Source organism: Bacillus rossius, chromosome 3 (assembly GCF_032445375.1).
Source record: "Bacillus rossius redtenbacheri isolate Brsri chromosome 3, Brsri_v3, whole genome shotgun sequence".
Lineage (NCBI taxonomy): Eukaryota > Metazoa > Arthropoda > Insecta > Phasmatodea > Bacillidae > Bacillus > Bacillus rossius.
Genome location: NC_086332.1, coordinates 96,603,440 through 96,628,758, shown reverse-complemented (window position 1 = coordinate 96,628,758; position 25,319 = coordinate 96,603,440). Strand labels below are relative to the sequence as shown.

Here is a 25,319-nt window from a genome sequence, read left to right as displayed (position 1 = left end):
ACGATTGCAAGTCTTAAAGGTTACGTGATCGCGAGGCTATAGGACTACGAAGCTTCCAGAACGCATGGTCACGCGACTGCATGACTAATTGGCCGCGTGGCTACGAAACGTCATGTCTCTAACTGACTACAATAGCAATATTCAGTGGTGAGAGTTAATTTATCTCATGCAAAGGTACTTGGTGCAAGTAGTTCCGCTTTTCAACATCAGATGACGTCACGTGTTGCTTGCATGTAAATAATATTTCCTTTATGCGGAATGCGGGATGCTCACTATCGATCGCATAAGAAGGATGGCTTCAAGGAAAAGGAAGTTCATCCTTCCTGCTAGTGCTTCTCAGATTTCTCACGGTCCGCCATCTTGGAATGCATCGTCACGGCGGACATATTGGATGGGTGTGACCTTGACCTTTGACCGAAACCGCAAGATTGATCGCAAGCACACGGAGAAAACCACCAAAATATTGACAAAAATAATAAGCACACGGAGAAAAACGACACTCGTTTTCTTTGAAATCATAAAATTACAGGGAAAAAAATTTAATAAATAACAAATAAATTAATAAAAAATTTAAAATGGCAAAAAAATACAAAAAATACATAAACAGATTCTGCTAGCTTGTGAACTTCTCATTGTTTAGCAAAGATATAGTTCTAGTACAAGCCAGAATTTTATGTATTTTTTGTATTTTTTTGTCATTTTAAATTTTTTATTAATTTATTTGTTATTTATTAAATTTTTTTCCCTGTAATTTTATGATTTCAAAGAAAACGAGTGTCGTTTTTCTCCGTGTGCTTATTATTTTTGTCAATATTTTGGTGGTTTTCTCCGTGTGCTTGCGATCAATCTTGCGGTTTCGGTCAAAGGTCAAGGTCACACCCATCCAATATGTCCGCCGTGACGATGCATTCCAAGATGGCGGACCGTGAGAAATCTGAGAAGCACTAGCAGGAAGGATGAACTTCCTTTTCCTTGAAGCCATCCTTCTTATGCGATCGATAGTGAGCATCCCGCATTCCGCATAAAGGAAATATTATTTACATGCAAGCAACACGTGACGTCATCTGATGTTGAAAAGCGGAACTACTTGCACCAAGTACCTTTGCATGAGATAAATTAACTCTCACCACTGAATATTGCTATTGTAGTCAGTTAGAGACATGACGTTTCGTAGCCACGCGGCCAATTAGTCATGCAGTCGCGTGACCATGCGTTCTGGAAGCTTCGTAGTCCTATAGCCTCGCGATCACGTAACCTTTAAGACTTGCAATCGTATAGTCTCGTAACCTCATGGCTTGTATTCTCGTAGTAATGATGCAATGGAGCCTCGTAGACTTGATGCTACGTAATCAAGTAGCCTTGTAATTCTTATAACATAATGCTGTTGGAGCAGATGGATCAAAAGAGAAAATTCCGACGAAGACAGATGCGTCAATTGGAGCCTTGTAGATGAGTAGCTTCGTAGTCAAGTACTCATGCAGACTTGTAGTCCTGTATCCTCGCAGTCACTTAAACTTGAGTTCTAGAAGCTTCGTAGCTCTGTAGCCTCGCAGGCATGAATAACTCCTAACCAGCTAGATCCTTTTAGACTTGTAGTCTTGCGGCTCATAGTCTCTTAGACTCGTAGCATTCTAGCCAAATATATTTGACGCTGACGAGACAAAAAGCAGTTGGATCCTATGACTTTAGAAGCTAATGACTTTTGGAGCCAAAATACTGTTGTAGTCAATGACTTTTGGAGCCAAAAGACTGTTGGAGACAATGAATATTGGAGCCAATGACTATTCGCGTCAATGTCTATTGGAGCCAATGTCTATTGGAGCCGATGAATATTGGAGCCAATGAATATTGGTGACAACGAATATTGGAGCCAAAAGACTTTTGGAGCCAAAAGACTGTTGAAGACAATGAAAATTGGAGCCAATGAAAATTGGAGCTAATGAATATTGGAGCCAATGAATATTGGAGCCAATGAATATTGGAGCCAATGAATATTGGTGCCAACGAATATTGGAGCCAAAAGACTGTTAGAGCCAAAAGACAGATGGAGCCTTTTGGAGCCTGTTGGAGTATTTGGAGCAATTGGAGCCAATTGATAATGTAGCCCATGAATATTGGAGCCAATGAATATTGGAGCCAATGAAAATTGGAGCCAATGAAAATTGGAGCCAATGAATATTGGAGCCAATGAATATTGGAGCCAATGAATATTGGAGCCAATGAATATTGGTGCCAACGAATATTGGAGCCAAAAGACTGTTGGAGCCAAAAGACAGATGGAGCCTTTTGGAGCCTGTTGGAGTATTTGGAGCAATTGGAGCCAATTGATAATGGAGCCCATGAATATTGGAGCCAATGAATATTGGAGCCAATGATTATTGGAGCCAACGAATATTGGAGCCTACGAAAATTGTAGTCAACGAATATTGGAGTCAACGAATATTGGAGCCTACGAAAATTGTAGCCAACGATTATTAGAGCCAAAAGACTGTTGAAGTCAATTACTTATGGAACTACTAACTGGTGGATACATAGACTTATGTAGACATTATATCCTAGCTTAACACTGACGATCGCATCCTATCGAGTTTAATGTAAGTGTGAATGTACCTCCTTTTCGTTAAATGAGCTTTCGTTTTGTAGAATGTGCTTCCTTTTTATTGACGGCGCGTCCAAAATGTGCTGCCTTTTTGATGGTGCTTCTATTTTTAATGTAGATTTGACTCTAGTATTATTGTACATGGTTCTTGATTTGACTAACGTATTATTCCATACGGTGCATGTATATAAGCGAGTCCTAGACATCGGGTCGCTCAGTTTGTTACTGACGACGTTGTAAGGATCACCTAATTTGATTCACTGGTGCATAAGTCACGTAATTACTTGATCTTGCGAACTCGATGGCATCTTTACCGACTTTAACGACGAATATGATGGACGTTGTAGCATCGTCTACGGGAACCTTGACGTCAGCGACGACTAAGAAGGTGCAGATCCCGTTGGCAACGAGGACGACAACATTGGAGGAGACTTCATCAGTCGTGGTACCACCAGCAGAAGAGAGCTTAATGACTACAGAGCTGGCTGTGCAGGAAACCACGACGAACAACGATTCGAACTCGATGGAGACTTCAATGGATGCTGATTTGACAACTAACGAACATCGGTGCTGTTACTGCGACAAGATTTTCTCAAACAACAGCAATGCTCGACGCCACGAGAGGAGCGAATGTGCCAAGAACCTATATCGCAAAATGTTTGTTTGTGAGAAATGTCATAAGCAGTTTGCTAGAAAAGATAATATGAAAACGCACATGAAGGCATGCAAAGGTCCTGCCGTGCGGCAGAAAGTAAAGGTTTCGGCGCAACAACGATGCATCGATGTGCATAAGAGTATGCCTGGAAATGGTACTACTGTTGCAACGCCTGTATCTGGATTAGGTCTGAAAGGCTCGTCTATATCTCCACGGTATCCTTGCAGCTACTGTGATACGTCGTTCGCATTTTCGCATGGCGCACGAAGACATGAGCGGAGCAAATGCATGAAGAATCCTTCTCGCATGAAGTTTCGCTGTGATGAGTGCCTTAAATGGTTTACTCGAATTGACAGTTTGCGACATCATGCGAAGAAATGTAAAGGTGGAGTCTGTGCTCCTACTGCTGAACTACCTGCCGACATTTCGACTCCTCGCTTTAGATTGAAGGCTCGTGAGCGTACAATCAAAAAAACAGATGCGCAGCAACCGATTGCTATGACGACTGAACATGGACCTAAACCTAAGACTGTGTTCGGAGCATTACAAGTGAACGATAATGGCTTCTACTTGGCGCAGACTGCATTTCGTGGAACGTTGAAAGACTACTATTATCTAAATACGTTCGGTGAGTCGAAGGATATTTGTACTTTTCTTGATGATATCAGACAGGACATAATCAATCAGCTTACTGATGACGTAGCAACAAACGGACCATTAAAATATAACTTGTGGTTGGACTGTTTATATGGAAAGCCATATCCGTTAGATGACAAAGTGAAGAAGTGTGCATTCAAGACATCGGCTGCAGTAATTTACAGTTCTAACGATGTGAAGCAAACTGTTAAAAACGGTATCCAGAAACTCTGTCAAGAAGAGGAGAACTATGTCAGTAAAGGTTCTGGTTGGACTCTGTCTAGTATAAACCGATTGGAGCTAAGAATTAGTCATTTCACACCGATGCGGAACTAAATGATTGATTATAAAGTTGCTGGCTTTCGTAAGTGATCCTGTAGTAGAATAGAAATTATGTAATAAATATTATGTTTGTAAAAGAACTTGTGTTGCTTTATTTCTCGGACCTGCCACTATTATATTTAATATTTTTTTCATCGATCAGAATCATACCAAGGACCTAAGTCGATCTAATTAATCGGTACATTGATTGGAAATTTATTTAATGATTTCTGAACGTTTTAGCGAATCTCTAGCAATATAATTACGAATTTTCCAAGATGGTGGTGTTGATGGCTTATAGGATGATGGTAGTAGAGGTTTTAAAGTCTCTTTAAGAATGATGAACATGGTTTATTGAAATTATTATTTTTTTACATAAAATTAAACATTATTGTATCGATCGGGTATCGAACCAAGGACTGAAACTGAACGAATCAATCTGTAAAATGATGAGTGATTTATTTAATGAATTTTGGAATTTTTCCCAAATTTATAGCTAAATAATTATGGATTTACAAGATGGCGGCCAAATGACAAGATGGCGGGTGTCACAGCAATAATAAATGATTACTGCACTCTGGCGGATAAGAACTAAACTAACATGGCATCATCGCACTCTCGCCGATGAAAACAAGATGGTGGTCTCCAGCAATGAAGACAAGATGGCGGACATGACGTCATACTAGGTGACGTTATATATGCTTTAAAAAAAAAGTGTTGGGAGTCAGTCTGCCTGCAGCCACTGTGAGGAAGGATCGGTCGCCATTTTTAATTTTTTTTGCCCTCGTCGTGATCGAACCGAGGACTCCGAACTCCGTGTCTAAAAAGTACAATTTTTAAAAAAAAATATATTAAAATTTTATTAATTTAATTTTTTTATAATTTTTAAAAAAATTTCATTAAAATCGAATAATAAATAAAAAAGTTAAAGATGGCGGGCGTAACGGAAAATGCAACGGTGACGTCATAATCCTATAAATGGCTTAACTGAGGCTTGAGTTAAGGATGCTTAAGCCAGTTTTAGGAATTTTCAGCCGCTGGGATTTTTAAGGACTAAAAACGGGAATTTTTCCCTCGAAACGGGAAATTTTTCCCTCGAAAAGAGAAATTTTTAATTTGTGGAATTTTTTGAGATTTTTTGGCGGAATTTTTTTCCACAGAAATGGAAATTTTGGCGAATTTTGAGGAATTTTGGGCAAATTTTGCCCAATTTTGGTGGATTTTGGCGATTTTTGAGGATCAAATTCAAGGTCAAGGTCAAAGGTCAAGGTCAAGGTCATCCAAGATGGCCGCCGTGACGTCACAATCCAAGATGGCGGTCGGCACCACAGGCACCACAGCCAGAAGCCATGTCCCAGAAGCCCCATTCCTATACTACTTAGGTGGAATAAAAGTACCATCAGCACAAGCGCAGACGACTAGTGTATGGATCTGACCTCGTTCCCCATAAGTTCTCTTGTAAACATATTTATTCCCTACTTGACAGACAACCTTATTTGGTTTGACCACATAAGCAAGTCCAGTCTCCTCCACATTCCAGATTCTTGAAGGCTGATCTTTAATTCCTAAGTTACACAAAAGGGATCTAACTTACTGAAATAGTCATCAATAATGACAGGGTTTGACATTGAAGCACGATATGCAGACAAATTTTCAGGAACCCTTAAGCACAAATTATAAAGTTCCTTGAATTTTGACCACCACCATTTGCTGGCAATTATTTTTAGCAGGATTTAACAAGTGTTGACGATTCACAGACTCGGCGAGGTCGTAGCAAGCTTTCTTAATTGTGTCACTGTGAGTCCAAATCCAAGTTCTTGCATTTCAATAATGAAGTAAGTAAAACACACACTGTTCAATGTCTGCAGGTAGTGCGTACGGCCGACCCAGTTTAAGCACTTGACACTTGAGGATGATCTAAGTCTTCATTATCTTTAATTAAATTTTTCAGTGTATTATATGGTACACCAAACATCTTAGTAGCCTTGTAGATAGTTATGTTTTCATGTTTCACTTTTTTTTTTTTTGCAGCATTGAGTAACTCAGAAATGTCATAGTTTCTGCAGCGTGCCAAATTTTTATCACTAGACTTTATTGAAGACATTTTTCGCTCCACTTCACATAGGGCTATGGAAAATACTCTGGCTGACAGACATCACACAAAGAACTGCACCTAAAAAAGGAATCGTATTTTATTAAATTCGTAAATGAAACATGGGTAATGTAAAACCATAAAACGGTGTATGATATGTTAAATATTACTTACAATCAATCAGTTTCCATAAAACAAAGCAAATGCAAATTGTGTAAATATAGACAGGTAAGTTCACATGGTACCTTCAAATATGGGTATGTAATTTCTAATTTGGCAATAGTCCTAAACGTAATAACTGTAAAACTAAATTAAAAATAAGACCTCCTTACAAGCAAATGTAATATTTAAACAAAACTAAATAGCTCATTAAAGCTGGAAATAATACTTGTTTCCGCACATTCTACCATTACTTCAAAATTTGGCTCAGATTGCTAAGAAACAAGGCGTGATTGCTAACGCCATAGCGTCAACAGAATAAGGAAAAAAAAAAAAAAAAAAAAAAAAAAAAAAATCGGAAATGAAAGGTTAAAAAACTACGTTTTCGGCACTTGTAACTGTATATAGTATAGTCATTGTTACTTACATGCATGTAATTACAAAAAAAAAAAATATTAAAAGATGTATAAAATGGTCTTTCATCACAATATGAAACGCCACCGTACGTTTTCACGATTTCTGTGGCGCGAACTGCCGTTTAGAAAGAAACACGCAGATGTGTGCTCCGAAGCGGACAGCCTATGCTACCTGTCGGAGGAAAGACTTCTAGCACGGAAGGGAAGTTAGCAATGGCCTAGTGAAAAAATATTGCGAAATTACCTGTGCTGCAAAATAACCTTACTTTACCCTACAAGGTGCCATTAATAATGAGTTTAGGAGTTTCAAAGCCAAAAAAAACTACTCTATTAATATAATAAAATATTCATAGATTGTATGATTTATTGATTTTTTTTTTTTTTTTTTTTTTTTAATTTTCTTCGGGGAGAAACCCCCTAACTTCCGTTTTTTTTTATTGGACATAGGTACTCATTCAAAAACATCTCTCTACAGCTCTGGAAAGTATCGCGATCCTACTGACATGGGACAGGACATCAGGAATATTTTTTTAGCAAACTAACTCAGGACCAGCTCGGGCCTGTTGAAGACAATATTTAGAGGAAAAATATGGGTTTGCGTTTTTATGTACGCGTGTAGAAGTTATACTTACTTGGCTCAATAAAAAACTAACTTAAATTTTGCGTGCAAATAATTAATAGAAATGCAATAATAAAAGGATTTCAGTGATACGGTTGGTAAGGTATTTATTATTTAATATTAAAAAGTTTAAATAAATACTCATTATTCAAAATTAATACAAACATATGTATAAAATTAACTAAATCATTTAGTGAAGGCATCGAGATAAATAGATAAATATTAATTAGTAATTAAAATTATTAAATATGCTAAGTGTTTATTCTAATTTATTATGTTTAACTATGTATTTATGTAATCATTTATAATTTATTTTGCAAAATAATTTTACGTACGGGATTCTAACCTCACTTATATAATCATACCTGGAAAAACTTATAAACACAATTTATACCATTAAAATTCACAATAAATAAATAATATGATTTAAAAGCACATAGGTCTACATAATTTTTATTAGTATGTAGATTTTTTTTATCCTGTTAATTTTTGACGCAAGCAAGGTAAAAAATTACTCTTATCAATATTTTACATAACGCGCCTAAAGAAGTATAACTAAAAAAAACAAAACATTAAAGCAGATATAAAGTTGCATTAGCATTTCAGATCCTAGCATGATATGAAATGTACGCCAATATACTATAGATAATCTATAATGTCAGTCGGAGTGTGCCGTGTGTGCTTGGCAGCATGGATTTCTTTATTGAACATACTTTTATGAAAAATCAACTAAATATAAGAAAAAAAATATTAACATTCATTTCCAGCGAAATTAAACTAAATAGTCATGGACTTTTATTTATACTTCAAAAAAATTCGCTGCGGACAGGATTCGAACCTGTGCGGGTAGAACCCATTGGATTTCAAGTCCAACTCCTTAACCGCTCGGACACCGCAGCCGACTGATTAACACTTGGGAAATTTAATTATTTATCATATGTAGCAAAGTAAAATCTTTTGTGTGTTCATGTTTATTATTATAGCTTTAAGCTGATATTTAAAACACATTCTTAAGATACAATATATAAATTACCTTATAATTAATATATTTGAGTTAATATATTAGTGAGCATTACATTATTGACGTACAAATAAATCACCCTGCAATCCATTACAAAACGATTTTTACATAAATTTAAATTTTAAAAATAATTAACCATTTGTGTTTTGACAAAAGGTATTTTCAAATACATTTAGGTTTATAATATTACTTTTTTTGTTTGTATATTATATTTTTCAGAGAAAATGTCTAAACAATTGCACAACGCATTGTATTAAAATGCATTTAAATATTTTTAATGTACTTGCAACAGTTTTTCGAACGATATCGATAACTACATTGGAATAAATATTAGCCTGGGAGAAAGATAGCGCTATCGTCGTATATGTACATACTAGTGCCATCTTCCGTGTTTTAAGGGAACTCTCTTTACTATTCGCAGTACGTTATGCAATCTTATTGAATATAATGCAATTTTATTGAATTTATATCAGCTCTGGGGCACGTTGTAAGAAATATATTATTAAAATAAATTATTATAAATAACATTAAAAATATAAAGTATAAATAACAAACTTTAAATACTACAATAGTCATATTAGATTCCAACTGCGCTGCGGTGTCCGAGTGGTTAAGGAGTTGGACTCGAAATCCAATGGGCTATGCCCGCACAGGTTCGAATCCTGTCCGCAGCGAAACCTTTTTTTTATAACGCAGTCAATAATAAATTGCTGTTAACATTTTTAGACATGCAATTACTTTTTTATTTTCTCTCTTATTTATTTTAATAGCTTCATGACAGTAATTATTCCTTCTAAATTCTTATTTGTATTTATTACCACTTGGTTTTAAATATATTTCACCTTTAATTAAAACAGCTTTATTACAATTAAATGTACTATACATGTGTTTGTAACATCTGCAATACATTTTGTGTGTAAAATTGATTAGTTCTTTCGAGCAATGAATTGTACAATTCAACTTTTATTAACCTTTCAAATAAAATTTATGGATTCAGTACAAAGTAGGTTCTCTGCATTATCAAACTATATAAATTACATAATTTGTTATGCATTTAGACATTCATTTTAACATTTCTGTTGGCAATACTAACTGGTCAATGCACAGACCATAGTTTCCAAGCAAGTAGTAAGTATTACATAACAATCTGTACCATCAACTGCCATTCTGGTTGTCAAAACATCAACTAAAGTTAATAATGCAACTGTCAACATACATTGCAAGAATCAGGGTCGTAGTCAGGATTTTGAGGAGGGGGTCCGGTTTAACTATTATATCATTTTTTGTGATTTTTCTTTAAAATATAATTTCTGGGAATAGTATGATTTTATAACTCCACCGTTTATACAGAAATTTAAGCAATGCATTGACTTGAGTAAAAACAACTGAAAATTTTTAATTTTGATTTTTATTTAATTGTTTAAATACTTTGTTCTTTAGTCAATTATTTCAATAATTGGTTGAAACAAATCATAAATACATACATATTGTTATTAAATGTATGAAACATTAATGTCAGGTGTGTATGAAAGAAATGTTTCACAAACACGCGTGCAAACTGAAATTAACAAACTTGGAAACACAATTACTGCTGCTTTTGTGTGTGTGAGGCAAGTCGGGCTATACCGGTAATGGGTTAATGGGTAGAATATATGTACATTATTGTAGCCCACTAAGGATTATAAAAATCCTTCCAAAATTATGTCTATGTAACCTTATGTAGCTAGGTTGCTATAATTATGTTATTCGGCTTAGCTTGTTTTTCCTCTTTTAACTCCTGGAAGGGAGGGATCCGAACCCCCGGACTCCCCCTCACTTCCCACTCGGCATCATCCCTGCAAGGAGCTTATCAGCCAACAATAACTTTGGAAGAAACCACACAAACCTCTTTTATACTGACTGGAATGTAATGAATGGAATGAATGAATGATAACATTTCATCAACACAAGAGGTCATAAAAGACAGATGACTGGTGGAATGTTGATGTGGAGCAGTGGGGTGAAACAAACAGGCTTGCTGCGGTGCCAGCGGTGTCAGACAGGCACAGCGACACAGCTTCGGCGCGCCGCTCGGCTCGGAGCGCCGTGGTGGGGGTAGCTCCCCATAAGCCAGCCTAGGAGCACAGTCCAGGCGTGCGCAACACTATCCTGTGCGCGGCGCGACATTTCTTGTCCTGTTTCTTCCAGTTTTGCTCGCTCTTCGAGAATGATGACGGCGCTGTTTGTCACGTGTTATTGTTCTACTTTAGTGCGTTTAGTGCGACGTTTAAAAAGTTTGTTTTAACTACTAAGTTAAGTTACTCGTTATGGCCTTGAGTAAATTAACAGTCTCGGACATAAAATCACTGGTGTTCTCTAATATGTCTTTGGAAAGGAAAATCGAAATAAAAAGGATCTGTGGATGCGAAGAAACCAACCGGCTCTATTGTTTTCCCTGCCTGCTCTTCGCGAAATTAAGTGGTGAATCTAGTTGGGTAAGTTTTGGCATCTCAGATTTGTCTCACTTAAGTCAAAAAATAAAGAAGCATGAGAGTGCAGAAACACATTTGAATTCCGTCCTGGAGTTTCATCTTTTGGGGAAATTAGACATTTGCCAACAACTTGATTGTGCCTACCGTTTGAACATTAAACAACATAACGAGCAAGTTACAAATATCGTTATGTCTTGTCTAAAATTATTGTATAAACTTTTGCGGGGCGTTTGAACTCGTGCTGCGAGGTCACGACGAGACACTAGAATCTGCTAATCCTGGAATATTTAGAGGGTTAGTTAATTTTTCAGCAGAGTTAGACAAATCTTTGAAAAACCACCTTGCAAATGCAACTGTTTTCAAAGGGACTTGTAAAGAAATCCAAAACGATTTGCTAGAATACATCAAAAAAGAAATTTCATGTGCAAGTTTTGTTTCAGTGATTGCAGACGAAACGACAGACATATCAGCTTTATTCCAATTGGTTATAGTTTTTCGCTAGGTATGTGTTACCTAAACGGACAAGCAGTAGAACGATTCTGGCAGTTTGTAAATCCTCCAGGACATGATGCTGCATCAATCACAAAATGTATTAGCATTGTTTTGGAAAGTATTGTTGACAAACCCGAGAAATTGATATCTCAGAGTTATGATGGGGCTAGTGCGCTAGTGTAATGAGTGGGCATTACAATGGTGTTCAGGCCATTATTCAACAAAATTATATATATGCACATTACATGCATTGTTATGCGCATCAGTTGAATTTAATTGTGGCACAATCTACAAGCCAAACCAAAAAACCAGTGATGCTCAAAGAAAGTTCTGTCAAAGGAAAAGATTAAAAATTAAATTAAATTTGTGAATACCATATGTTTATATTACTATTGTGCTACTGTAATTATATTTTAGTGCTTAAGGAAAGTAAGTTCAAAGGAAAAGTATAAACTACCGGTACCTACTTCAAATTTTGTAAGTCAATGCTGTATTTAAATATTGTAAATGTAATGCTGTTGTAAATACAATATATATATTTATTTACATATATATACATAATTACCAACAAAACAATGGATAAAATGATAGACCTTATATAGATTTCAATAACACATTGCTAGCAAACTGTATCAGAATTTTGTGTACTTTACATTTTATGGTAATCATTTGTATTTATTTTAAAAATACTTCACACTGCATAATTTAACATTTGCTACATTATCAGTGTGAGTGGCATATCTGGTGGCTATTTTGGAGGTACAAATTTCACTTTCGCCCCACAATAACTTGGAAAAAATTGTTGGTATTTATGTGATTTAAAATGCCCAAAAAGCACCATTTTACACCTTAATTCCAATTTTTTCCAGGGGGAGACCCCCCGACCCCCTGCTTCAAAAAGGGGGGGGGGGTTGGTGATTCTTTACATAAAGAGCCCAATGCTGTGAACCCCCCATTTTCAAAAGGCACCAGCCGCCACTGCTGCCATGATGTTGCAGGTGTTCTCGGTGCTGCTTGGGCGAATCAAAACTCCAGCTCATTGCATTTGGCATGGAAATGCGGTATTTCCATGAAAACACAAGACTGTGAACTGGTGTGGACTGTGGATTTGTTGTCATGCAACTCTGAGATGTGAGTGGTAGCCGTATCATATCACAGTAAAGGAAGATAAAGATGTACTACAAGTCCCTTGAAATCTTTCAAGAATCTATACCGGGTATTTCATGCCTAAAAATTATTCTGAAAACATGTGTTTTAGCCATTTTCAATCTTCTAACAATAGAGCTTAAAAACAAAATACGGAAATAGAACTACTCATATATACTCAAAAGTATTCTGCAATGATTTTCGAAACAGATAACACTACACTATCTTGTGCAGTTTTCAATTGCATGTTTATTTCTGAATCTCTGCACGCCTGCGGGGCCCTTGAAGGAAAATTTGACTAAATAAGTGTTATAATGTGTTTCTGTTATTAATACAAGATATATTCTACTCCTTTTGCAAACCATGTGCATTATAGGCAACTTTTTTTAATTTTATAATAATTAAGTTTTTTAATTTTTAAAATTAAACTTAAATTTATTGGCCTACTGCATTTTTCAGCCCAGTGTACGGCCGGGTAAATTCTTTTTGTAGCGTGTTCTTACCTCTCCACCCCTCCCCCTATTCAAACCTTCAGCTCTCAAGCTCGCCGAAGCTGAGTTAAGCAGCCATCTCCTATAATTACCGCCTCCAGTCAGGCCCGGCGTCTCAAAACCCTACACGATTTCGTGACTAGAAAAGCTGTGGCGAGCACTGGCGTCACACCCAATGGACTTCGTGGAAGTATGGCCATCAGCAGTCTTCAAGCCGGAGCAGACACGTAGCGGCGTTCGTTCGCCGCGAATTTCCATCGCCCAAATGGAAATTTCCCCTCTCCCCGTGCCTAGAACCCTGCCTGAAGTGACCCCGGGCGGTCATAGACCCCTATCGGTCACTGTTCCTGGCTAGGTTTCCCCTTCCCCACAGGGCCGCCATCTTGGGGAGGCCTTTCAAAAAAACTTCTGGGCGCTCGCTCCATCTAACGAGAGAGACACCAACTAACCATGTGTCCTTCCCCCAGACCACCACCAGAGTGCAGCACTGTCCACCCCCCTTTTTTTTGCAAGGCAACTCGCAGGAGTCGACCATGCGCTCGAGGGTTCGAGAGATCGAAGAGTTCCCCCTCCACCTGGACACAAAGGGCAGAGCCCCCGCTTTTAATTAGGAAGTCCTCTTGATCGAGGAGGATTCTTTGGGCAGCTTTTCAACAGAGCAGACGGGCGGGTTCACCGCTGATCCGCACCTCACACGCATTTCGCCGAATTCCGTCATCCGCCTGCGGAATGTAGTTACCTACATTAAAGGCACCCTGGCCTTATTACTTTAGTCTCACATTTATTCTTCGGTAGTCTGCCCAGAGCAGTTAGAAAAATTTGTAAATTATTTGCATATTATTAAGCTTCAAGAACATGGCTTCCGCGAACGACCGCGTCTTCGCGCTATGGGCACCAACCCGGTACCGAGACGGCTGAGTTCTCCCCGCTTCGGCGGGTTCAAGAGTAGCGCCAAGATTCCACCAACCTGACGGCTCCAGGAGTTCAGGCCAAGCCTCCATTGTTCAGCCCCATTAGCCGGTCATCAACTGGGATACCACCATTCTGGTCTTAACTTCGTCCCGGGCAACTGGGCAGAGAATTTCCCACCTTCCGCCGGCAACATGCCCTGAATAAAATCAAGTGCCAGCTGGGAGATAATTTAAATTTAGTTTTTTTTTGGTCTTTATAAATGTATGTTATATTATATTATATTGTGAAGAATTTAACCTTAATGAATAACTGGTATAATTCTGTGTAGGGCCCGGGCCAACTTAACTTAGTTGTTGTTGTTTAAAAGAAAATAAAAGAATTTGAATGATTTAATTTAATAAATCAAAGGAATGCTAGCAACCCTAATCTTGACTTTTTATTTAAGCTCATAACCAAATGATCCTCCAGCTCCTTGTAAGCCATTTAGGGGCTGTATGAAATTTCTTGTACCCTCTCTCTCTCGTGCACCTCTGTTATTCTTTTTGACCAGTTCGTTTCCAGCAATTTCTTGTAATTCAGATTTCCATTTCAGAGTGTTTCCTAATTTTGATAAGGAACTCAAATAACTTTTACAAGACGCGAGGGAGGAGCGTAACAACCTCTACTTTTTGTATAATGTCTGGCAAATAATGATAAGTAAACATTTTTGCCTGACTAATTGAATCATGATCACTTATTAGATGTTAATTTTCTTGCTTTTTTACAGCTGGGTAATTTATACAACTTTGAATCATTTGTCCTTTTTTTGAAATATTAATTCTAAAACAAAAAAAAAATTAACAATATAGTTAAAGTTGAGCCTTGTATTCTTCCACAGAATATCTAAATAAAATTACCACTGTTATAATGACTTTTTGTTAAGCATCTGAACAAATTGAAAACCAAAATAATTCATTTTGGAGGCCAGAAATAGAACATATAATTTTTAAGATATAGTAGGTACTTCGTAAGAGAAATCTTTGTCTTGACATACTTCCATTCGAACTGGTGTGACCCCGACAAGAACAAGTTGATTCATTCAATTTTTTTTTAAATCAGAGATTGTTTTCTTGGGTAGGGTTTAAAAGTTTTGAGATAAGCATCAATAAACTGTACACAATGTGAACTTTTAACTGAGCAAAGACAATAAAAACAACTGAACTAGTTGCTCTTGGATCTGGAGTGACCGGTTTTGATTACTAAATTATGGCAGACAGAAGTGTGCTTCATAGCCAGCGCTATGTGAGCTATATGGGGATAAACTTCCTACAGTAGTGCATGTCATTAGTCTGTCAGCTTCAGTGATACAGTGAAGAAGCTAGGCTGACCCAGGGGCATTTGCAGAAGGAGGGGGGGGGGGGGAAATCCAAAATCCACACAGTAGGCAAAGAGGTTCTATCTCCCCCTACTCCTCGAAATTAAATTTTGTGTACTCTCCTGGGCTGGCCCTTGGAGCCTGGCGTACAGTTTGCATTCTACCACCCCAAAAACCACAAACACTGTATTTTGGATAACCTGGTTACCCAGCTTATGAATACAAAAGTTTTTTGATATTAAGATTGTTTCCTTCAAGTTTAGCAGACTATACCTCCACTGTACTCACAAAGAGTCTACATACGGCATGTGTCGGACAAGCTTACTTGATGTCAGAGCAAGAATGTGTCCACACTTGGATTCCACAAACAGGTCAAGAAAAAAAGAAGCTGCCAAAGTGGATAAAATGACTGCCTACTAAAAAAGGTTTGATTTTAAAATTTCTAGCTTTACTTTATTTATATTTGTACAATAAAGTGTGTGCATTTTGGTGTCATGAAGTACTAAGTACTTCCATTTATTGTTCACAGTACAAGTCACATCCTTGCAGAAAAATATAGTTGGTGAATTTTTTTTTTTAGTATTTATATTTGCTTTGTTACAAGCATTACAGACTATCTATTCTGATGTACTTCCTAGAATAAAAAAAAAAGTGGCAGGTTGGAACGGTTTTTCTTGTAATCATCATGTGTGACAAAATTTCATGTTTAAAATTAAAGCAAAATAAATTTTTAATTTTTAAAACAGCATTTCCAAAAATTATTATTGAATGGTCTTTAAGCTCTTATCATTCACTATAACTTCAGCTAAAGTGTCATATTTACATAACTCTATGAAATTTAGTTGATTGAAAGTTGTAAGATTTACAAGCTACCATATTTACTGTTAAAGCAATTTAATATATAGACATACACACACACGCACACGCGCACACACACTTTGGAACAATGCTATGTCATTTTACCTGACCGTAAAGTTTACCATTCTACTGGGTAGATATTTACTTACGTTCTTTAAATGATTCATGTAATGTGGAATTTTGATTTAATACAACTTCTTGGACATACATCATTGCAAGAAATTGTATTATATCAGATAATTACTTAGTTAACCAGCAAATATATCTATCCAAAGATAAAAAAAAAAAAAAATGTTAAAAAGCCCTTTGAAAATTCTTACACATGACCTTAGTCACCCAATATCGACTATACATAAACCTTGTTGTCGGCCAGGGGCTACGTCCCTCCTGCGAGCCCGATGTGAGCCTCCAATGACCACCCTTCCACCTTCCCTTCTCCGAGTGTTTGAACCTCCCGCCAGCTGCGTGCGTGTGCACGTGTCGTCACAATCCCGCCCCATGAGAGGCACAAGCAGAAATTAACCTAAATAAAAATGATGGCATTTCCACATTTATCATTTCACATCCCAAGTGTTTTGTTTTACATGTTTAGTATAATAAGGATGGAGCGGCCCCATGAGCAAACATTTCGAAATGCTCCCTCCCTAACTAGAGCAGGTTAGTTTTCAACTTTAAAAATTATTATGTAAATGTGTACAAAGTATTATTAGCTCCAGATAATTGTAATTTAATTAGTGAAGTTTTAAAAAGGTTACACTTACCATTGGCACACTTTTAAAATGACCAAAAGGTGATCGGGGGACTTCCCATGCAGCCATGACACCCTGACCACTCCCTAGTGTCTCTCAACCACTGCCCAGACTAGGACGCAGCTGTCACACCTTGTCGACTTCACATTGTGAGAAACTGACTGTTGGCATCTGCCATTTATTTAAGTACTCTAAGTCCTTTCTTTTATCTTTGAGCCCTACTCTGGAAGGCAAACTGTTTAGCCCAAATAATTTGTTTAGCGATGGACATTTCAAATGCAACAATGATATTCTAGATGAGGTCACGTGGTGTTCCGGTCCGCACTTACATTATGTGCTGGTTGTTTTTTCACTGTTTGAATTTCTCTGACATGTGAAGTAACGAGTATAAAGTAAGTGTGGAATACCCTAAGAACCCACTAGCGACCATCTATCCAGCAGGCCAGGTCATGTGGTTGGATGAGTCTAGAGCACACACGGGTCTCGTCACAGCCCCATAACGCAGTGTCGCCCGGGTCCACGCGCCCTTCCACGAGGTGGCATCCATGTTAGAGGACCGACAACTCCTGGCGTAAGAAAACCTCTTAACCCCCCGGAACATAAACCTTCTGTCTGAATAAACTAATTGCATACTGGAGTGCCATATTCCTGTCAAAACTGTCTATGAACCTCCTCTGCCAAGCCAAGCCAAGCCAAGCCAAGCCAAGCCAAATCTACCAGTGGTGGCCCTCTTAATTGCCTGCCCTATGGTATTTGGAATGACAAGTGTTGTGGCTGACACTTTTGGCTATTTACTGACTTAAAATCGCCTTGAAGTTTCTACATGCCCTGCACAACACATTTTATTCCCCCAATACATTTGTCATCTGCAGTACTTAACATTTGACTTAGAAAGTACAAAATTTAACTATGTACACTGTATGCAGGGCCACAGAGAGAAACCACAGGCTAATAATAATAATAATTTAAAATGTTACTATGGCCACAAATGTAAATGTGATCTGAGGTACGTTTTGCAATACTTGTAAGGTTTCCTATGAATTTAATTAACACTTGTAATTTTCATCCCATCGGAGTCAACCCACTCTTTAAATAAATCTGAAGACTCAACCAGGCCCTCCCGGTGTCTGGCCCCGGCATCCCCGCCACTCACATAGGTATGGGATTTGCAGCCACGGACTCATCACCATCTTTCTCATCAGTTTGCTTCAACAGCACACATTCATCTGCAGTTCTGTTGGCACATTACCGTTGCTGGGACAAGCATCAATAAACTGTATGCAATAAACTTCCTAAACTGGTAAAACTTATGTACTAACACCAAACATATGTTTTTCTAGACTAATCTTCCTTTTATATTTGTGTATCGCAGTGTTCTGTCAACAGCTAGGTAATTAAAGATGGAAAGACACAAAATTATTAGGCTGGAACTCCAATCCAAATCCTTCCTCAATCAATAACAGTGTGATATTTTTACATACTCAACACAGCTTTACTGCCACAGTGACTTGACAGTGGATCACATAACTTGGCTCTTGCCCAGGTAATCCAGAGTCCATTCCCAGAAGGAATCTGTTGCAGCTTCATCTCCTCCTTGTGCCACTGGATTAGGGCATAATCACTAGAGACATGCATATTTCGCGATTGCGATAAAACGAATTTTTACGCGAATTTGAGTACATTTTTAAGAATAACGCGAATTTCTCACATTTTGGATAATAACGCGAAATCCTTGAATTTTCGGCGAACAGTCAGAACATTTTCCTCATTCGAACACGGCAATTCAATTTGTAAATACAGTAACAAACGTGAAACAACAAAAAACCAAAGATAACTACCCACACAGTGTATTTTATAACATGAAAAGTTGCTTTTATTTCTAAACATGTAACAATTTAAGCCTAGGCGTGTAAAAGTCCGAGTAATTACAGCAGGAGACAATCTAAAATGTACTAGGGAAAAACGTAAACTCACGAATATAGAAACGTAACGGAAATGTCGGAAATATTATCGTAACATTGTAAGTGCTGATACTGTATTTATGTCACAACTTAGCCGAAATACTGGTACGAGACATGAACTTCACAAGATAAAATGAGTGGAATCTTGGTAACTGTTTTATACGTATTATATAATTTCGGAAGTATTATACTGTTGACGCATATTTTTTAAACTAACCATTTATTTGTGGGGATCGTAAATTATTAATTATTGGTATCAAGACATCAAGATGAACGTAAACTTGAACATGTCACGGCAGCGAGTAAGCGGGTGCGTATACCAATAACCTGGTATTAAAACTGGACAAAACTGGTACACGGGAGGTGGAGCTTATATTTTTTTCCGCTAGGCTCGCTTCTATTGGCTGGCTGCTGATGGAAGGTCACGAGTCTGGGCGGAGCATTGAATGAGTTATACTGCGCATGCGCAGCTCAGAGAACAGACGCCGCACTGGGCCGCACTGTAACAACAGATGATCGAGTACAATGACCTTTCTCCGCGCAAGGCGCGCAATTGACGGTAAATTTTCATCAATTTGCGCCCCTTTTTTATTTATTTTTACTGTGTAATGTAGCCCGTTCTGAACGCGGCAGGATGCGACTGTATTTTAATTAACTTTAACGTATTTCTTACTTTTCCCTTTATTTACACTTTCCCGCTTTTTACACTTTTTTACTTTGTCCCCATGAAAAGTGCAAATAAGGGGTTTTGCTGTATTTTGATATTCGGCTCGCCTGGACAGTCGATTATCACGGTGTTTACAGCAGGTTGTTTCTCGAAGCGTTGTTCTCTTATATAGTCTTTAGCGTTGTTTGTCCATTGCGTCCATTTTTATTAACCAAATACCAAATTTAAAATGCAAACACGGTGACGATTCGTAACATTCTGTTGTGCGCAAGTTAAAGTTTAACGGGTCGAATTTTGTTACAGATAGTTTTCAACGTCTGTGAAATAAATTAAAGGTGTACAATTTAAAGGTCGGCTAAAACATTAGGCCTATTAAAATGCCTAAAGTGCCGGTAACTGCAAAACAGCGAGCCTCTGAATTTTCTCAACACGGACTTTATGCTAGTGATTCAACCACACTTTTTTGTCGTCACTGTAATGTCACCGTCTCTTGGGATAGGAAAGACTCATGTGAAAAACATGTAGGCAGTGAAAAACACAAGAAGCGTCTCTCTTCATTGCAAGGCTCATCTAGTGCGTCTGAACGCCAGTCGTCAATATCTTCAGCGTTTCAGACAGCAAAAAATAATGTCCAAAAAGACAAAAAGTTGGAATTTATAAAGGAAACAGCAGAGACCTTTATAAAGGCAAATATACCCCTTGAAAAGCTTGATGATCCTAATATCAGGGCATGGCTGAACAAATACATCGAAGGTGCTGGAGACATGCCACTTGCGAGAACAGTCCGTGAGAAATATGTAGGGGACATAGCCAAATGCAGAATTGAAGATGCCAAAACTGCATTAAAGGACAAAAAAATTGACATACTGTGCGACGAAACAACAGATAAAATGGGTAGGTGTGTATTTGTTGTTTTATTTAGAATTCTGAATCTTCAACAGGATAAACCAGAAATATTTGTTGCAGGAGTTCACTTTCTTGAAGCTGCTAATGCCACAAACTGTGTGAGGGCAATTTTAGATTCACTCAAAATGTACAATGTACAGTATGGTGATGTGCTCTCAGTAGTAACCGATGCTGCTCGTTATATGACCAAGGCTGTTAGTACTCTCGAAGTAATCCTTGGAGACCAGTTAACGCATGTCCAGTGCTGGGCACATAAGTTAAATCTAGTTGGCAATGTCTGGGTGAAAGAGTTGCCTGAGTTGAACAATGCTATGAGCAAAATAAAAAATGTGTTCAACAACACCAGGAAAAGAAGGCACCTGTATGCTAGCTTTCTTGAAGAAAAGCATGGAGAGAAACGTCCATTGTTCCCACTTCCTGTTGTTACTAGATGGAATTCCTGGTTCAACAGCGTTTTTTATGTAGCAGACTACATACATGACATTGTTGATTTCTGCAAAACAGATGAACTAAAGGCAACACAAAATTCAGGGGTTGAGTTTCTGTGTTCACTCACAGAAAATGACATTTCTCTCATTCTTTGTCAAGCTGTCTTTGTGAAAGAGCATGCCAAGAGCCTTGTAGAGCTAATACAGAAACTTGAAGGTTCTTTGTATCCAACTGCCCATTCACTATATGGGGACTTGCAAGGTATAAAAAAAAAATTTGAAAACATCACTCGTGGCATTTATTTTGAGGCAACCAGTAGAGCTTTGTCTAACATGCCCCCCGCTAAAGCTGCTGAAGCTAAAGTGTCCATCACAAGAACAGCAACACAAGCCCTTTCCAAACTGAACTCTCTCATGACAACTGACCCAAGTAGAAAGAGATTTGAAGCAATTCAAATTTTTAGTCAGGAAAGTTTGTTGCTTGCTAAATTAAACCCAGAAATGGTGCAGAAACTGAAAACTGTCCATAGTCTCTACTCCATAAGCACTGAAGAATTAACAGCTGGTTTTGGTCAGCTTCAGGACATTGTTACAAAACAAATGGAAACAGACAATTCAGTGGACGTAGTGAAGTCATTGAATGTAGTAAAGCTGTCACAGCCATTGTTTGCTTCCAGCTGCCTTGAAGCCATCTGGATGCCTTCTGCAAACGTTGACTGTGAACGATTTTTGTCCTCATATAACACAGTCTTAACAGACCGCAGGACAAATTTAAGTGAGGCTAATTTGTGTATCATGGCTACTTTTGCTTTCGAGAGCTAAAGTTTGAGGATTTTGTTCCATGTGTTTATGTCACTATTTTAGAGACTTCATATTTATTCTTGCTGGTTTAGGTACTAAAATATTTTCAATTACTGTATGTAAAAAGTGATGTGTAAATTCGATTGTAAATTACTGCTGCTAGTGCAACTGTACAATGCAAGAATGTGTCCAAAATTTCAAGGTATGCTTAGCTTAATTTTTTAAATTTATAGTGCTAAAACTATTTAAAAAATAACACCGCTTTTGATGTATGATAACACCACTTTTAAGGGTAAATAACAACGAATTTTGCTATAAAATAAACCCCAAAACTGCATGTCTCTAATAATCACCCATGCCCGTTTTTATTATTTTTGAGAATCACAACATAAATGTTTGGGAACTCCTTAGCATGAATGTGTGGTCGATGAAATATTATAATGCCTTAAATTTGGTACTTTCAGTTGTTTATTTGGACGCACACTCGGTTTTGTGCAAGCTCAAATGCTTCATTATTTATTATCAACAAAAAAGAAAGTTGACATATGATGATTGTGTTCTAAACAAACACCTATGCATAACTGCCAGTCCCATTACATTCAGGAAACTTGTGAATTATGATTATTCTTAATTCTGTCACTCTGCACCGCCACCAGTGAGTGGCTTATTTCCATTAGGGACAGTCCTAACTGCCACTGCCAAAGATACAAAAATGAAGTTGCAGCCTTCACACACTGCAGCAGCTATACAATTTTTTTGTGGTCAGCCGGTTGCACGTGGTCAAGTCATGTATAAGCATAAAGCCCGTAACCAAGTGGTTTGGAGACCACAGTTAATAAGTATGGCTCATTATCCACACAGACGAATAACAGTATTTATTACTGTAAAAAACTAACCAATCTATACTAATATTAAAATTGTTAGAGGCAAAAAGTCTGTACATTGGATGAAAAGAAAAAAAGAAAAAAAAAACTTTTGGAAATGGATATTTACATAAAAACATAGATTTTAAAATTTTTGTCTGTTTGTATGTTCCAGCATCAATTGAAAAATTGATGGATTTTGATTAATTTTTTTTATAAGAAAGGTCTTTGGCTAACTTAAAAACTAGGCTATCAGTATATTACTACAGAATACAATTCTAAGGGAGTGAAAAAGGGTAGATATAGCTTTCAGATAATTAATTATATCTCAGAAACTAATTAAACATCAGAAAATTATTCAGTATCAATAATTAACATATAATATCTACCCAATATAACTTTATATTTTGTGTAATTCAACACCTGAAAGGAGAAAAAGGATTAAGAAAATTTTAAAAAATTAATAATTATATCTCCTAGTTTAATTAAGCTTAATAAATGATGTTGGGTATCCATAATAAACATACAAACACTATCAAGCACAAATTTTTCATATTGTAAATTCAACCTCTAAGAGTTGAAAAAAGGGTATGTATTTATGTTTTTTTACATTAAATATTATTTCTGTACACCTCATATGTCTGCACCTGTTCCTCAGTCCTGGGTACATGACTGCCCACTTTGTGGATCCACCCCTTCCACTTGAATAAAATAATACTTAAATCAAAATTTAAAATAATTTTATGCAACAAAAATTTATTTTCAATAAAAATAATGGAACTAATTATAAATATCCTATCTTGGATTAAACAATCTAAAGTTTTAAGAATATTTAGTTTTTTGTATTGCACAGTTGTCTTTGTTAAGGCAGGAAAAACTCATTAGTAATTTATACAAAAAGACCAAAGATAAAGTATTAAAAATGTAGAATGCAGTTTCAATTAAGGTTTGAAATAATTTAACGTTAATGGCCACAAACGTCTGTTGTAGAGAAAGGATAAACTGTTAAAATAAAATATGCTCTAAATAGAATTTTACAACTGAAACAAACATGGCATCCATGAAACAGCATAAAGTCTAACAGTTGTTTCTCTACTTAAAGACTTGCAAGGAATATTGAAGGGCGTAAATCAATACTGATGGGTGAATATAAAAATAAAATTAATTAAAAATAAAATGCTTGGATGTGCAAATGAATGCCCCCTAAAGAATCCACCTTACAAATTCAACACCTCTAGGCCCCTCCTTCATTCGCTACGTGAAAGACAGAAAAACAAAAATCCATTCTTTACTATATAGATCATTCAGTAACCAGTACTAACAATACATTAAAATTATAAATCTTTCCATTTATTACATGTTTTTGACACACTATAAGTTTTGTAGACCTTGAAATAGAATTAAATACAGCTAGATCAGCCAAACTTCATTTTATTTCATTTCATTTCATAACTATGATACTTTCAAACTACAACAGTTCATGGCTCAATTTACTCATCCATGCAAGATTAATCAACAACGATGATCCAACTGAGTTTCTGTAACAATTATAACCACCAATTTGTTATTAAAGTAAAAGTTATTTTCTTTATTGAGTATTCTGGTGACCCACAATACTAACTACACCTTGGCTTCAGGACCAAGGCCACAAATGTTAACGTGGTGGTGTGCCTGGTGTTTCAGCATGAATTGCACAGCCATCACCAAGGCAAAGGGCAATCAACAACTGAAGGACAGTAGTAGTTCTACTTATACAGGACCATTCATAGTAAGCTGTGGTTGGTCCCTGTGGGTGGCCATGATTGGATGACGGTCTGGCCAATCAGGACAAGTCTGACTAGTAGGTGCACCCACAGGGGCACGATGCATTGTTATAGTACTTGCTACTTGGACCATACATCTGAACAACCAGCATGACATCATGTATATCATTAATTAGAAAGGCTGTAAAATTAACAGAGGTGAATTGTATGGATTATGCAATATCTGGAATTATTTGTTTTACAGCAACCATAAATGATTACCATCCACTCATACGTCGCACTCAATGATGCTGCACTTACAAAGTACTTAGCACTGTTTGGTCAGACCCTTGTCCAATCATTGTCACCTAATAAGGAATAAGTATTAATAAGTTTTTATTATTCAAAAATTATTTTGTCAGAAAACTTTTATATTAAAACGAAAGGCTGCTTATACACAACACAAGTGTTTGTACCCTGGTATTAGCAGACAGTACAAAGCAGTATTAAATAGGCCTTCTACTGTATCAATAGTGACAACATGTATTATAAATGAGTCGCAGATAGAAAATATTACATTTCATCACTAGGAGATTACGATACTAATGAAAATCGTCAATATAAAGGTAAAAAAATTAATGCTTGTACATCTACTGCCATAGTGATAGGTGATTGGCGCGCATAAAATAAAATTAAAAATATACAAGAATTTAACAGTTATTTAACATTTTTTAATATTATAAACATTATTATACTTGCAATCTATCATGTAGCAAATATAAGTTACTTATAATAATCGTATATGGCCAACATACACGAGCAACCCATTGCTGATGTGTCAGCCAGTGTTTGTTGCACTTTAACGTGGTTTTATTATAAGCATATTTGTTTCAGATGGGTTTTTTTAACAATATACTTCAGCCTTCTTTGAATACTTTCAGGTTCTCAATACGCAGAATT

At 36.9% G+C, this 25,319-nt stretch overlaps 2 non-coding genes across 2 annotated transcripts; one reads left to right on the top strand and one right to left on the bottom strand.

The window, feature by feature from the left end:
• Positions 1 to 8,314: 8,314 nt before the first annotated feature.
• Positions 8,315 to 8,396, bottom strand: Trnas-uga (transfer RNA serine (anticodon UGA)). Its single transcript has one exon. It is a non-coding gene; the product is annotated as a tRNA-Ser (tRNA).
• A 714-nt stretch (positions 8,397 to 9,110) lies between these two features.
• On the top strand, positions 9,111 to 9,192 carry Trnas-cga (transfer RNA serine (anticodon CGA)). Its single transcript has one exon. It is a non-coding gene; the product is annotated as a tRNA-Ser (tRNA).
• The last annotated feature ends 16,127 nt before the right edge of the window (positions 9,193 to 25,319 follow it).